Source organism: Elephantulus edwardii, unplaced genomic scaffold (assembly GCF_000299155.1).
Source record: "Elephantulus edwardii isolate Elephantulus edwardi_28Jun2011 unplaced genomic scaffold, EleEdw1.0 scaffold00074, whole genome shotgun sequence".
NCBI lineage: Eukaryota > Metazoa > Chordata > Mammalia > Macroscelidea > Macroscelididae > Elephantulus > Elephantulus edwardii.
Window position 1 is genome coordinate 1,381,284 of NW_006399824.1, and position 16,140 is coordinate 1,397,423.

The window sequence follows — 16,140 nt, forward strand, 5'->3', positions numbered from 1 at the left end:
ACTGGAGCCACAGGGAAGAGGAGAGAAAGGGCACTGGCATTGGGAGAAATGACAGGCTGATGAGGGGTTTGACGTCACTGACTCCTGGGTGAGGGACAAGAGAGATAATGGAGCCTGGGGGTCATATGGAAATTAAACGAGCCAGGCAGTATGGTGTGGACTGAGGAACAAGTGACAGGTTAGAGGGCAGCAGCAGGGTTTTGGAAAGCTGGGTGTAAACAGTGCAGTGAATGGTACTCCTTACCACCCTGAGGTCAGCCACTGCCCAGCATACTGACTGGACTCCACTGCCACCTCAGGCTGGGACCAGCAAGAGACGGCTGTGTTGGCAGTGAGAGAGAAGGGCCTGGGCACATGTGTGTCTAGCAGGCGAGCCCAGGGGCAGCTTCATTGCCCTCTTCCTGCCAGCGTGGCTTCAGGCAACTCACGTGAGTCTGCTTCCTGTGTCCTGTTTTATACCCCGTGAGCTCTGGTGGCCTAGTGGTAAGAAGCTGTGCTGCCAGCCCAAAGGCAATCAGCTCGAATCCACCAGAAGCTCCCAGGAGAAGAATAAATAATCTCCTCCTACGTGATAAAGCCTCTGAAAACCCACTAGAAAGTCATCTATGAGTCGGTTCTGATTTGATGGCACACAACAAGAAGAAGATAAGCTCTGGAGGCTTAGTGGGTAAGGAGGTGTGCTGCCAACCCAAAGTCACACGGTTCAAAGGCACCAAGAGGAAGATGTACAATCTCATCCCGTGCATTTTGCAACCTCTGAAATCCCTCTGGGGAGGCAGCCCCGAGTTGGTTCCAACTTGACAGTCATGGCAGAGGGAGGGAGAGGAACATAACTTCTGACAATAAAAGAGCTACTGTGTATATTATGGTCCCCAGGCCTGTTTTTCATTGTTTTTGGTCAAACTTCCTTCTAGGTCGTATAGCCCTGGTGTGTCCACTTGCTATACACAAGTAACTTGTGGTTGCTGTGAAGCCATACATTAACACTGATGTGTCAAATGTGATAATGGTTACTCATGATGAACAGTGTTGGGTGGTGCTCCCCGATTAAAACAAGCTTGGAAGCAGGAGTGGCATCCACTTTCGTAATAGCTTGCCTCTGGAAACCCTATGAACCTGGAGCAAGGATGAAAGTCATGCAAATGTCGAGGACTTTTGTTCATAGGGTCACTATGAGTCACCTACGACTCGACGGCACTTAACAACAACAACAACTGCGTATAACGCACCTGGTCTATGCCATGCACTATTCTAAGTGTTTTATATTAACTCATTTGACTACTTTGAAAATCCAAGGTAAGTCCTGTTGTCACCCCCACATTAGAGAAAAGGAAACTGAAGCAGAGAGAAGCCAAGGAATTCTCCCAAGTGAAGCCTGTGGCAGGAGCAGAAGCCTGCAGCCCTCGCCCTGCTGAGCCTCGTTTGTGCACACGGGACACACCAAGCATCTTTCATCCAGGGAGTTGGGGAGCTGTCATGTCCCACCGAGCAAGGTGGCCATGCTATGTTTATGTGTTGGTGTCGTTGTGCACCACAGGTCGGAATCAACCTATAGCTGACTCTCCAGCGGGTTTTCAGAGGCAATTAATCACACGGGAGGAGACCGCTCATCCTTCTCTCAAGGAACAGCTTGTGGCCTCGAACCATGTGCCTTCGGGATTGCAGCGCAGCTTCTTGCCACTAAGCCACCAGAGCTCCCCTGTGTTTATGTAGATTTGCTTTTGTTAACAGATGAACAAAGTGAAAAGAATAGAGAGGGAAAGGGTATGAATGTTCAAGTTGACAAAGTCCCTGGGGAGAATGAATCAGGCACCCTGACTTCCTTGGTACCCCAGGCAGACGGGCTGCTAATCTGATAAGCACCCCTAGGAGGCTCAGAGACCTGATTGAGGCCTAGCAGAGCCCACTTAGCACCATCCTGGGCCAGCTGCTTCCCAAGATGCAGGTTCTCCTCAGGTGAAACAGGCCAGGAGTTGAGTACAAGTCTGAGGTTCCTGTCCAGAGCTCAGAGACCTCAGACTGCTGTGCTGCAATCCTGAGCTGCTTTGATGGAGTGAGCTCCACGTCACTGGGGGCATTCCAGCAGCGATCCCTCACTCAAAGGAGGCCGGGAGAGAAGGCTTTCAGGGGGCCTCCCAGGCTACAGATGCCAGGGCCCCAATAAGCACGAGGCTGCAGCTTTCTCTAGAGATGGCCCTGGCTCCCAGGCCTGGGTCCCCCACAGGAATGTGTTTGCCTGTGTCGCCAGGCATGCCATGCCCACGGCTCTTCCTTGGGGATAGCACAGCCATTGGGGACACTCTGCCAGGCTTGCTGCTGTCCTGGACTCATTCAGCATAGCCCCGAGCTGACTGCTCCTCACGGTCAGGTCACCAGGGCCAAAGAAGGGGCAGTGCCCAGCCCATCTCTGTGGTCACTAAGCCAGCACAGCACTCTGCCATGCAGATAAGGGACAGCAGGGCTGGTTCTCAGGCTGACTCCACTCCAGGCTGCTCTCTTCTCCTCCCCTGCTCTAAGCCCACTCCTCAGTCTTCAAAGCCCCAATAAATTCCTCCAGGCCTAGAAGACCTAATTAACCTTTTCTTCAGATAGTTTTCTCCCAAGCTTGGCAAGTCCTCATTACCACTCCATCCACCCTGCATTATAATAACTCCTACAATATGTCTTTCTCCCCCATCAGTCCCTAGACACCCGGAAAATGGGCTATTTCTTCCACAACCTTGGTGGAAAGTACAGGGACCACACACAGAGTCACATGATAAAAACCCAAACCGAATGCATGGCCACTGAGTCAACTCCAGTCACTCATGTTACGGGACAGAACTCTTCCATTGAGTTTTCTTGGCTGAATCTTTATGGAAAAAACAGACTCATTGCCGCCGGGTCAGAACGGACTCAAAGCTGACCCTCCGGTGGGTGCTCAGAGGCCATGGTATATCACAATGGGGAAGACTGACCATCTTTCTCCTGAGGAGAAGTCTGTAGATTCAAACTGCTTGTTGACAGCACAACTCCTTACCCATTAGGTCACCAGAAGCAGATCAGAAAGGCCTTTCTCCCATACAGTGATGGGATGGATTTGAACTGACAATCTTTAGATGATCATCCTACTTAAAAAAAAGTGTGTTACCCAGGGATCTTGTTCACATAGTAGTTGTGCAAATAAGAGCTGTCCTGAAGGCAAGAGGACAGTTCACAGTCACAGATGTCTGTCCCCCTCCCTTCCAGCTCAGGTATTTCTCAAGGCTCCTCCCATCCCTCATGTGCAGCCTCAGGCCCTGGGGACATGTGGTATTTTCAGCCCTCTGAGTGCTGCAGAAGGCAACTGAGGCCCGGAGAGGGAAGTGTAGGGCTGTCACAGCAAGGCCAGGTCTCCAGAGTCCCAGTGCAGCCCACTCCTGATCCTCTGGCCAAGACCACAAAGCCATGCTGTTGGCCCCTGACCTCCAGCAGCCCCCAACCCTGCACCTATGTATGAGAAGATGGGACTTACCCCAGCACCCAGAGATCAACATGGAAAACCCGACCAAGTAGCAGCTGGTGGCAACGGGGCACCTCATGGCTCCTGTGGAAACAAGGAAGACAGACAGTGAGAAGCCTCTAGTTGCTCGGGGTCCTGCTCTTCAAATTCTCCAGCACTTACACCTCACCCACCCAAACACCCCCAGCTCCAGGACTGAACCTCATCCTTCAGTACGCACCCACTGTGTGCCTCCTCCACTGGGTCACGAGGTGTGGTGCATTACGGCTGGTTTACTGAGGTGAAATTAGAATCATGAAACGATTTGCCTAGAGACACCCTCCCCCCAACCTGGGTTCTTATTAAGTGCCGTCAAATCCACTACAACTCCCAGCCACCTTATGACCAACACATCGGAGCTCTGCACTACCCTGTACCACCAAGATCCCCATTATGTTCAAACCCAGATAGGGAATGCTCGAGAAATCGTCTGGGCTCAAGCTGACAGTCCACCTTTCCTCATCAATCAGGAAGGGCAGGGAGAGGTGAATGGACATTTTCTGAGGGACCTCCCCATCTCAAGATCTAGCAGCAGGAGATGAAGAAAGTGCTCAGAATTCACATCAAGCAGGCTCTCAGCGTATATCCGCAGCAGACAGGGAGGTGACGGAGCCCATGGCTTCCGCCCAGAGATACACACAGGAATCCAGTGCACACTTTTGTTTTCCTACTAACACTATATTAAAATGCCCATTAAAATATTGTTCAGGTATATTTTACCCCAGTTAAAAAATCTTTTTAAAAGGTCCTAATTACTAAGTATGAAATGGTTATTTGAAGAATAAACCACTCAAAGACGTATTTAAATAAAAGTACATACAACTATGTTCATAGCAGCATTATTCACAATAGCGAGAAAATGGAAACAGTCCAAACGTCAATCAGCCAACAAATGGACTGAGGAACTGTGGCATACTCGCAGGATGGAATAGTATACAGCACCAAGGAACGGCAATTTAAAAAAATACCATATAATATGAGAGAGTCTAGAGAGAATTATGCTGAGTGAACTTAGTTTCATAAGGACAAATACTGCATAAGACCATTATTGTAAAAATGGAAGGAAGTCCGAGGGAGCTCTGGTGGCCTAGTGGCAAGAAGCTGTGCTACAATCCCACAAGCACACAGTTCAAGGACATCAGCTGTTTCGCAGGAGGATGGGCAATCTCCTCCCGTGTCATTAACTGCCTCTGAAAACCCATCAGAAAGGTTAGCTGTGGATCGGTTCTGACTCTACACTACACAAAAAACAACATAAAAGTTCAAAGGGGGAAGAGGGCAGAAAAAGGGAGAGGGTAAGGATCAGTGGGACAGCAGAGTTCAGTGAGCAGCTGAGGGGAGTGAAGGAATAGGGAATAGTGAATGGGGAGTCAAAGAAATGAGGTGATAACAGGCATAGACCAATAATTATGGGCTGTATGAAATAGTGTATATGAATTTCATATGTGTATAAAACATAACACAAATGAAGGATGGAATAAAACAGTGTACATAAATGAAACAAAATGTAAGCGAACTGTTTTATGCAAATCAATAAAAAGGAAAGGAATAAAAGATAGTGTCACCACCATAGACTCTTGCCTTTCCAAACTCCCCTTCCCCCCACCCCAGAGTTTGGCTGCTATTTTGTTTTGGGGGGTTTTGGTGTGTTTTAGTGTTTGTTTTTTTTTAATGAAAAGTTGAAATCTGGCTTTTTAGATGAGATTCTACAATGTTGGCAAATAATTCCATTTGTAAGTAACATTGTGTGGCCCACCTAAGGGGCAGAGTGGGTGAGGTCGGCCGGCAGGGACCAGCAGGTACATCTGCATCATGCACAGAGATGGCGCTGTGTGGTGGCTGTTTACTTTGAAAATAATGGAGTCACCCTCCACACAAAAGCAACTTGCTTTTCTCACATCATGATATTTCACGGATGACCCTCCAGGTCACCATTGCTACAACTACCTTCTTCTTTTTATTAACAGTTGATAGCGTAGGTGTTTCATAATGGAGACAACCAGTCCCTCTGGATGGACACTTGGAAGTTTCCAGATTTCTGCCACCACAGACAATGTCACAGTGGACTCCATCCTGCACATCACTGGGTAAAGATTTTTATTTTTCTTAAATCTCATTCTCCAAAAGTGGGATTGCTGGGTCAATTACAATACAGAGAATGTGGTTTAGAGGTGTTGTTGATAGGTGTCATCGAGTCAAGTATGACTCTTAGTGACCCTATGAACAACAGATCTGAACCCTGTCCTGTCCTGTATCATCCTCACACTTCCTGAAACACTCAAGCCCACTGCTGCAATCACTTCGTCAATCCATCTTGTTGAGGGTTTTCTTCTCTGACCCTCTATCCTTCCAAGCATTATGTCTTTCTCCAAGGAATAGCCTCTCCCAATAACATGCCCAAGGTCAGTAAGACAAATCTTTGTTATCTTTGCCTCCAAGGAGTATCCTGGCTGCATCCTCTCCAAGACATATCCATTTTTTCAGCAGTCCCCGGAATCAGATAGTGAGGAAAAGTGGTAGCAGCTCACATCACCTCCACTAGCATACGAAGTCTGCTTGCCCACCTGAAAGTAGCCCTCTTTCAAATGCCTGCCAATGTGATGCATAAAAAATGGTACCTCATTCTCGCTTTCATTTGCATTTCCCTAACTACATGAGAGGCTGAGCAAGATGTCTTTTTCTAAATACTCAAACCACTTTCCATCTGTTATCTCGTGTTATCCTGCCATACCCTGCAAAGCAGCTAGCCAGCACCCGTGGCACTGTCGCTGATTTACAAGTGGAGAAATCGAGGCACAGAGCAATTAAGTAACAATCCGACATCCCACAGTGACTGAGTGTCTTTTAAAAAAACCCCAACACTCCAGGCCCCTGCTTTCCCAAACCAGATGTTAGGAGAATAAGACAACATCTGCTAAGAACACCATCCACAAACAGCCGGGGTGTGCATAACCCTGCTGAGCACTGCAGAGAGTTTGCAGTGGAAGGAAGAAGGAAAGATGAAAATGAACACTTAGTGGGCCACTCCCAGAGATCAGAGGCTTTCACGGGGATGATTTCTATTCAAACCTGAGAAAACATCTCTATGGAATCGGTATTATCATCCCCATTTTACAGAGGAGGAAACTGAGACCAAAAAAGGTTAAATGGTTTGCTAAAGATGGAGTGACACAGTAATGGGGGCAGATGTGTCGGAGGGAGTGATAGGCTCAGGACAGGGCAGCATTCAGAGCTACCTACTGTGAATAGGGGTCGCTATGAGTCGCAGTCGACTTGACAGCACATAACAGCAACAGAGTCACTCCAGCACCAGAATGAAGTCAGCCTGCTCTGCTAATTCTATCACACACACTGTGGCTCCCCAGCATTGCTGTCTTATCTGTAGAAGGCTGTCTTCACTGTAGAAGGCTGGCCCCTTGCTCAAGGAACTTTGCTACAAACCATGCGCAGACGTGTCAGCCAGCATGAGCGCATGCATGTAACATGCACGTGCCCCCTTGTGTCTCACTTTCCGCCATGGCGCTGCCTCAGGCCCAGGTACTGCCCTGTACACTGGGCCCCCAGTTCCTTGTCAAACTTCTGTTCACATCTCCTTTCCCCTTCAACGGCGACCATACTGTCAGTGACCCCATCTGTCAGTCAAGGGTGGTCAAACACATTCCAGCTTTGCAGGACAGATAAGAGGCCAGCCAGCTCCAGGGGTCCCAGAAACAAGGCCATCTTTGCTCCATCCTCCTCAGCCTGCACTCTGCACTCATGCCTCCTGGTGTGCCCGTGGGGTGAGCAGGCACTGACACAAACACAAGGTGGCATTGGCTGCAAAGACTGAAGCAATCCAGCCAGGCCTGAGGGCATCGGCGTCCAAGACCCCTGTGTCTTCTTCTTTGCATTTCTGTCTGGGGGGAGGAGCGAGGTGATGGCAGTGCAACAGTCCCCTGGATCTCACCTGCCACCCAAGTGTCATGATGGATGCCACCTTTGCTGGAGATCCAGTGGCACTCCCAGGGCTGCGGTGAGCAGCATGGGTCCCCCAGGGAGAGTCTGACCTCACCGTGCCCTGCTCAACAGCTGAGATTCGGCTTCCTGGCCATGCTCCTCCACCCAGAACCATAAGACTTTCCATAAGACTGTACCATTTCCCCCTATGCACTGGGAAGGGGACACAGACACACCTGTGCTGGGGCTGCCTACTGTGCTGACAACAAAGACGATGTGCCCCACAGGTGTGAGCAGGCTCAAGCAGCTTCCACAACGTTTTTCAGGTTCCTGGTTTAGGACCACCATCTAGAAATTTCCCAAGCAGACACACTGCCAAGAAGGTGGGTCAGCCCCCAGAATCCCACAGGCTATCATTTCTCAACAGCCTCCTTCAGGCCAAGTACTTGCCAGCCCTGGGGGTGAGAGATGGACAGGGGGCATGGGAATGTCCAGAAGCCTGTGGACACAGTGAACTGTCACTGTCCTGGGAGATCAGGAGAGAAATCCTGTGAGTGGAGGCAGCAGGGTCAAAGTATGGTGAGTAACGACATCAGAGGAGATGGGCTGTGAGCTGCCTAAAGTACTCAGCTGGTAAATGAAAGGCTGACAGTTCAAATCCACGCAGAAACCCTTCCAAAGAAAGGCCTGGTTATCTGCTTCTGAAATCTCAGCCGCAGACCTCACGGAGCAGTCCCACCCTGCCACTCACGGGTGGTCATGCTCAGAACTGTCTCAGTGGTGGCAGGTCCTGGCAGCGTTTGCTGAGAGCCCGTTACATGATCAGTAAAGTGAGCTACAAGCCGGGGCTCAAGGAGGTTAAGTAGACTGCCTCAAGCCTTACAAGTAAAGAACAGCCAAACCTGAATTGAACTTCATCTGAAGGTTGTCAAAGGCAGCCTCCAGGCCACCAAGCTAGAAAAGAGAAGGGGGAAGCTGGTACAGAAGGAATGGGAAGGAACAAGGTAAAGAAACAAACTGCTTCCACCTTTTTAGAGTTCAGACATGTGCCCCAGGGCAGGGCCTGGGCTCAGAAGCCAGGTGGGAAAGCTACAGAACCTGCATCTACTCAAAGGGCCAGTGAGCCCACCTGGGGGCAGGGGTGGGGGAAGCAGCAAGAGACTGATTAGGAGTATGGCCCTCACCTGCCCTCAGGACTGTGGGCATCTGACATCACTCCAGAGTCAAAGCAATGTAAGATGATCAAGACCCCATCCCCACCCCCTCCCTCTAGCACCATCAAGTTGTCTGGAAAATGCTCAGTGTCAGAGCTAGTCCACCTGCCCCACCTTCTCCTGTTGTTAGTCCATAAGGATGCTCCCAAGCTGGGGAGCCATACGAGGCAGTCCAGTCGTGGTGTCCAAAGAGTCACCTCCAGGGGAACCATCACCCTCAACACTGACCCAAGTCTCCACTGACACCTACAGAGCTGGGGAGCAGCAAGAAGAAGCTGGGTCTGCCCACTCTTCTGGACATGTTACCTTTACTCTATGCCAGGCAAGGTGCTGGGCAGGGGTGGCACAGAAGAGGATAACACAAAGATTCCTGCTTGGAGGAGCTGACACTATACACACACACATAGCTGGTGAGCCAATTATAACATGCTAGGAGACGGCAGGTGGTACGGGGGAAAGAAGGAGAGGAGCAGGGTGAGAGCAGTCTGAGCATCATGGAGAAGGGGATCTAGGAACAGAAACCTGAAAACAGAGGAGCCATGAGGATAAGGCTATCTGGAAGGAAAGCATTCCAGGGGGGGAAAATATACACACACACACACACATAAAAAAATATATATACACACACACACATAAAAATATATATATATACACATACATACACACACACATAAATATATATATATATATATATAGTCCGTGCAAAGGCCCTGGAGCTGAATGTGCCTAGTATGTCTGAGGAGCAGGAAGGAGCAGGGGGGAAAGGGGTGGTGTAGGAGATGAGAAGTAATGGGGTTAGGTTGTTGGGAAGCTTGTAGATCACTATGACTGACCTGGAAGTCGTGGTCTTAAAGGAGCCCACAGGCTCCCCTGTGGAGGACACATTACAGAGGCCAAAGCAGAAGCAGGCAGACCAGTGTGAGTCCATGGTAGTGACACAGACAAGACATGGGAAGCCTGTGGGTGGAGCCAGTACAGGGATAAGACAAGAAGTCCAGTTTGGGATATGTTGAGTCTGGACTGTCAGTTGGCAATGTCAGGTAAGTAGCTGAACACTATCAAATACGCTCAGTTCTGAGGCTGTTCTGCAGACAACAGTGAAAGAGTTGTGGGCATAAAAAAACCTCCCTCACTGCCATCAGATTGGAACAGACTCATCCTCCACTGGGTTTCCGAAGCTGTAAATAGAATTGGAAGACACTGCCCATCCTTCCCCCAGGGAGTCACTGGTGGATTGGAGCTTACAGGAAGGCATGGCCTTTGGGTTAAAACAGTGCAAGTCTACAGGCAAGGTCACCAGAGCTCCCTCATCCACATTTGTTACTGTTGCTAAGTACTGTTGAGTGCGACTCATAGTGACCTTATGAAAAAAGAGATCTGAACCTTGTCCTAGCTGCCCGCCATCCTTATCATCCTCAGCACATTTAAGTCTTTTGCCACAGTCACTACATCAGTCCATTTCATGAGGGTCTTTGCTGACCCTCCACCTTTCCAAGCATGATGTCCTTCTCTAAGGAACAGCCTCTCCTAATAACATGCTCAAATTCTGTGAGAAGAAACTTCACTATCTTTGTCTCCAAGGCACATTCTAGTTGCATTTTCTCCAAGATATATCTAGTCATTCTTCTGGGAGTCCATTCAGCTCTCTTATCCACAATGACAGTTCAAATGCATTGATTCTTCTCCTGTCTCCTTATTCACTGTCCAGCTCTCACCAACATGTAAATGAAACCTAAGGCCATGGATGGGGGCCAAGGTTCCCCCATCCCAGCACTGAGGAGTCTTGACTGAGGACTCACCACTATTTTAATTTTGTCTGAAGAGCCTGGAAACACAGCTGTGGAGCCCAGCAAAACCACTTCTGCCCTGTAGCTAAAGAAACTATCGTGGCAGCACACAGACCTTAAGTCATAGATATGTTCATGCTGTGTTGTTCATGACAATGGAACGTCCCAGATGCTCAATGCAGGGGCAAAAGTAGGAGGTTATTTTAATCTGGGGACATCCCCAAGAAGCAGGGGACTGTGAATGACTGTTGTGTTCCATCGAGTCAGAGCCAAGTCATAGCTGGGTTTTCAGAGGCAGTAACAGCACAGAACAAGACTACTCATTCTTCTCCCTTGGAGCAGCTGGTGGATTTGAACCATGTGCCTCTGGGATTGCAGTGAAGAGTCTTACCACTAGGCCACCAGAGCTCGTTATGAATGGATGTCGTTGTTGTTGTTATTGAATGCTGTTGAGTCAAGCACAATTCATAGTGACTCTACAAACAAAAGGCTTGAAGACTTTCTATAACTATCATCTTTTATTGTTGCAGAATGTTGGGGAGGAAGGAAGGGCCTCTGACCAGGACAGATCACCCAAGCTCCAGATAAATACAAGCCTCCCAATGGCCTTTAATATGGAGTAGAGAAAGCTCCCCTGTGTTTGGCTGTACCAGTTCGAGAAAGCTCGCCACCTGGGAAGACTGCTGCCATGTCTGTTGAGCTGGGAGTGGTCTGCACGAGGCTGAGTTTCTTCGAATCAATCCACATGTCCCACTTCTATAAACCCACCCTATCCTGTCTTCCTGTTTACTTGCTCGTATATAAGTGTGCTGCAGTCCCAATAAAATTGAGCTGGATTGACTCTCTGATCCTCTCCTGGAGTGGTGTATCTCTATCATGCTTACTCCCATCAGGGTGTCACTGTTAAGTTGCCGGTGAACTGACCACGACAATTTATCAAAGTTCAAAGAGTTTTCAGAGGCATATTGTTTAGGAAGTGGATGCCACTCCTGCTTCCAAGTGAATGGATAAGAACCTATAAAAAAATGTGTGTAGAAGGGAAGGAAGTGCACCCATAAAGGCCTGTATAAACAGTCTTATTTGGGGTCACCATGAATTTAGAATGTCTCCACCAGCCCTGCTTTTGGAGTCCCTGGATGGTGGTTACATGTTGGGCTGCTAACTAAGAGGTTGGAAGTTTGAATCACCAGCTGCTGCTTGGGAGGCAGATGATGTAATCCTCTGCTATTTTGCTGTGCAGCCTCAGACACCAGCAAAGGGCAACAGAAATCAGAGTGAACTCCAAGGCAGTGGGTTTGATGTGGGCTTAAGTGGTACAAATGGCCAACATGCTTGGCTGCTAACTGAAATGCTGGAAGTTCGAGTACACCCAGAGGTAGCTAGGAAGAAAGGCCTGGATATCTATTTGCAAAAAGTCAGCCAGTAAAAACCCTTGGGAGCATAGTTCCATTCTACACGCTGTGAGCTGACGATAACCGATTTGAAGTCATGTGAGGAGTGGATTTATGGATTTTATTCTTTTTACATGTGGTACATCACTCTTCTGTCAATTTGCTGTACTGAGGTAATCTGGGTTTGCTGTAATGTTGAACCTTGTGCCATTGGGGTGTCAAATGCCATAATGGTTGTCCAAGGTAGACAGTGTTTAGTGGAGCTCCCAGTTTAAGATAGGTTTGGACGCAGGAGTGGCATCCACTTTCTAAACCACATGCCTCTGGAAACTCTATGAACTTGGAGAAGCAATGATAGTTACAGAAAGGCATCAGGTCTTTTATTCATAGAGTCGCTATGAGTGGTGTTCAACTCGACGGCAATCAACAACAACAACGTATTTCTTGCATCTTCCAAAATTTTCTACAATAAACATATAATCTCTTTACAATCAGAACCCCAGATCATGTCCACTCTACCAAACTTTGTAAGCAACCTGTGAACAGAAAGGCAGTTCCCTCCTCACTCCCTCCAGTGCAGTCACGCCAGGTGAAGGGTTCCAGTCCCTCTGTCCTGTAAGCTGTGCTGATGCCACCTTCCTATGTCTGCGGAGAGGTGGTCCAATGACCACAGCAGCACAATGGGCAAGGCCCAGGTCTGGAGTCTGGCCTTGTTACTGAGGGGTCTCCTCCCAAGAAGACCAATAATTTGACCAATAATGTGCTTGTGTATTCTCATAGCCGTCCATCTGTTTATCTGTCTGTGTTTCACTCTCTCTCATTCACACACACACACACAGCGTTCTAAGCATCTTTCCTGATGAGCCCACAAGATGCCCACAGTGTCATTCAGGCCCTTGGCATCCCTAAAGGACCTCCCTTTGTGTCTCCATGTCCATAGCCAGTCTGAAAGAAGCTAAGTACCTTGTGAAGTGCCCTCAAAACTATAGAGAGGACGCCCCCAGCCTTGTGGATCCTAGAAAAATAAATTAAGATGAACCCATCTTAGCCGGTTTCCTGGGACAAGGACTAGAAAACCATGATCCTAGCTGCTGCTAAAGCAACATGGCCCCTACTCTGGAAAACCAGCCCCTTACAGGCCTGACCCCAGGGCAGAGCCTCACGGTCACGCTGTCCACTCTGTGCAGCCAGCCGCGGACATCAGAGAGGCAAGAGCAGGAAGGGCGAGATGCAGAACTCCAACATGCAACACCCTCCGCCCTCTGTCCCAGCAAGTGAGGGGACAAGAACAGCCAGAGCAGGGGCTGGGGGGAGGGAAAGGGCAGGAGGGGCCATCTGAGCAGCACTTCAGCTTCTCTGGAGTGAAAGATTTTCACAGCGGGATGCCACGATTTAGTTTGAACTGTTATGAATTCCCATAAAATCAGATGCACTCAACTTTGAATAGAAATACAGAAATACACTGCAGAAATCAAATACAATTTGGGGATTATTCACCACCACTACACACTGGGAGGCTCGTGCGTGCAAGAAGGCTGCAAACAACACCATTAAGGCCACTAATTGACAAGCTACTGTCGGCCACCAATAATCACGCATCACAGCCCTTGCTGGCTGGGGAGGTGGCAGCCCTGCACAGCCATGCAGGGTCCTACCTCGAGGCTATTCTGTCCTTGTGCCCTTGCTGGGTCCCTTTATGAATCTCTCATTGAACGGTACCTGAGGTAAGCACATGAGGTAGGCAGGCCTGGGAGGGCAGAACCTGAGATTCCCCCCTGCCACAGGCCACAGACCAGCACCTTCCAAGTATTACTTGGTGTCTCGAAGAACCCTAGACCCATGCTTCTTAAAACATTACCCAGCAGGAGCTTTACACTATTTATTATTGTTTTAATGAATGAACGAACATGGTAAGTAATAGGATCAAGGGAGCTACAGCTGGAAGGGAGTCTCCTCTCTACCCAAAATCCACACTTCCTTCCCAGAGACTAGTGGCGTCATTCCAGAAATTTCACATACACATTCAAGAACAAAGCCTGGAGGGAGCTTTGTCTCTCCCCTTAAAGCCCCAAGCACTAGCTTACTATTCATGATATCCTACATGAGATCCAGTTTTTCCACATGACAATATATCCTGGTGACTGTTCCATCTCAGTTCACACCGGGCTGCTTCATTCTCTTCAGCAGGGGTGGAATGTTCTACTCTTGGGGGGCAGGGGACACCACAGTCCTACCTGTCCCCTGCTGATGGATACTGAGGTTGCTTTTGCTTTCACTTGACAAAGAAAGCCACCATAACAATATTCATGCTTAGGAGTTCCTAGATGGTGCAAAGGGTTAATCGTGACTGTAAAAATCTGGCAGTTCAGACCCAGAAGTGCATCAGAATAGAGGACTGGTGATTTGCCTCCAAAAGGTCACACAGCATTGAAAGAAAACCCTCCAGAGAGCACACACTCTGACACACACAGACTCACCATGAGTTGGAATCAATTTTAGGGCCACTGACTTGAACTTTGGTTTATTTCCACATATACACACATACACACCACCTTTGGGTACATAACAAGCTCTGGTGGCCTACAGGTAAGCAACTGAACTGCAATCCCAAAGGCACATGGTTCAAATCCACCAGATGCTCCACAGGAGAAGGATGGGCAATCCCCTGCCAAGCAATTTACTACCTCTGAAAACCTGCCAGAGGGTCAGCTTTGAATCAATTCCAACTCGACAGCAAACAGTAACAGTGGCTCAATGACTAAACACTCAGCTGCTAAGCCAAAGGTTGGTGGTTCAAATCCACAAACTGCTCCTCGAAACAACAGACCCAACAATCTGTTCCCATAAAGATAGCCTAAGAAACCTTACTCTGCCATACAGAGTCAAGAGTCACGGTAAACCAAAAGGCAACAACAACCATCTGTGTGCATTATTGCTGCTGTTATGCACCGGTGAGTCAGAACCAGCTCATAGCTGACCCTCCAGTGGGTTTTCAGGGGCTATAAACTGCACTACAGGAGACTGCTCATTTCTCAACTGTCGAACAGCTGGTGGATTTGGAATTGTGAGCCATTGGGTTGGCATCAGAGCTCCTTACCTCCTAAGCCACCAGAGGTCCAAACAGTAATATGCATGGTGGTGGTGTTGTTGTTGTGCACCATTGAGGTGGAACCGACCCACAGCTAACCCTCCAATGAGTTTTCAGAGGCAGTTATTGCATGTAAGGAGACTTCCCATCCTTCTCCTATAGAACAGCTGGCAGATTTGAACCTTGTGCATTTGGGACTGCAGCACAAGTTCACATCACAAGGTCACCAGAGCCGCCTAACAGTAACACTGATTTTAATGTAAGTTTACAGAGACTATGGATTTCCATTCATTCACTGTTGCACTTTTCTCCCTGCCCACCCCTCCCCCCATGATGCTGTTTTTGTTAGCTGCCATCAAAATAACCTCAGACATATGGTGACCTTCTGAACAAGAGGATAAACATGCCCACCACACACCATCAGGCCATGGTGATTCATAGAGCTTTCATGGCTAAGCTCCGGGTTCAGATCTCCAGATCTTTCCTCTTGGTCTATCTTACAGTAGAAGCTCTGCAGAAACCTGTTCACCATCACGGCAACCTGCCCGCCTCCACTGAGAGGTGACAGTGGCAGCTGTGCATGAGGTGAGGCGGCCAGGAATCACGTCCAAGTCTCCCACACAGAAGATGAGAATTCTACCACTAAATCACCACTGGCAGGCATGATAGACACAGTCTGGGAAAAAAAAAAACAACCCAAAACCAAAGAGCCACACCAAAACCTCACTGTCATCAAGTCTGGGTCAACTCACAGCTGAGGCTTCAGAGACTTTATATGAAATGGGAGGAAACTGTCCATCCTTCTTCCAAGGAGCAGCTAGTGGATTTGAATCATTTGCCTTTGGGTTCGCATCACAATTCCTTACCACTATAGAGATATAGATAGATATAGAGATAGAGATAGAGATACAGATGATACAGATATATAGAGATATATATAGAGATAGAGATAGAGAGAGATAGAGATAGAATGAGAAGATTGATGTTATTAAGTGTCAATAAAACAAACTCCTGCTTGATCCTGTGCCATTCTCACAATTTCTGCTGCACAGCGTCCACTGTGGCAGTCGCTACTTCAATCTATCTCATTAAGGGTCTTCCTCGCTTTCAGCAATCCTCTAACTTTTCAAGAATGTTTTTCCTCCAGAGACTGACCCCTCCAGATAATACGCCCAAAACACCTCAGGCAAAGTGTCTTCATGCT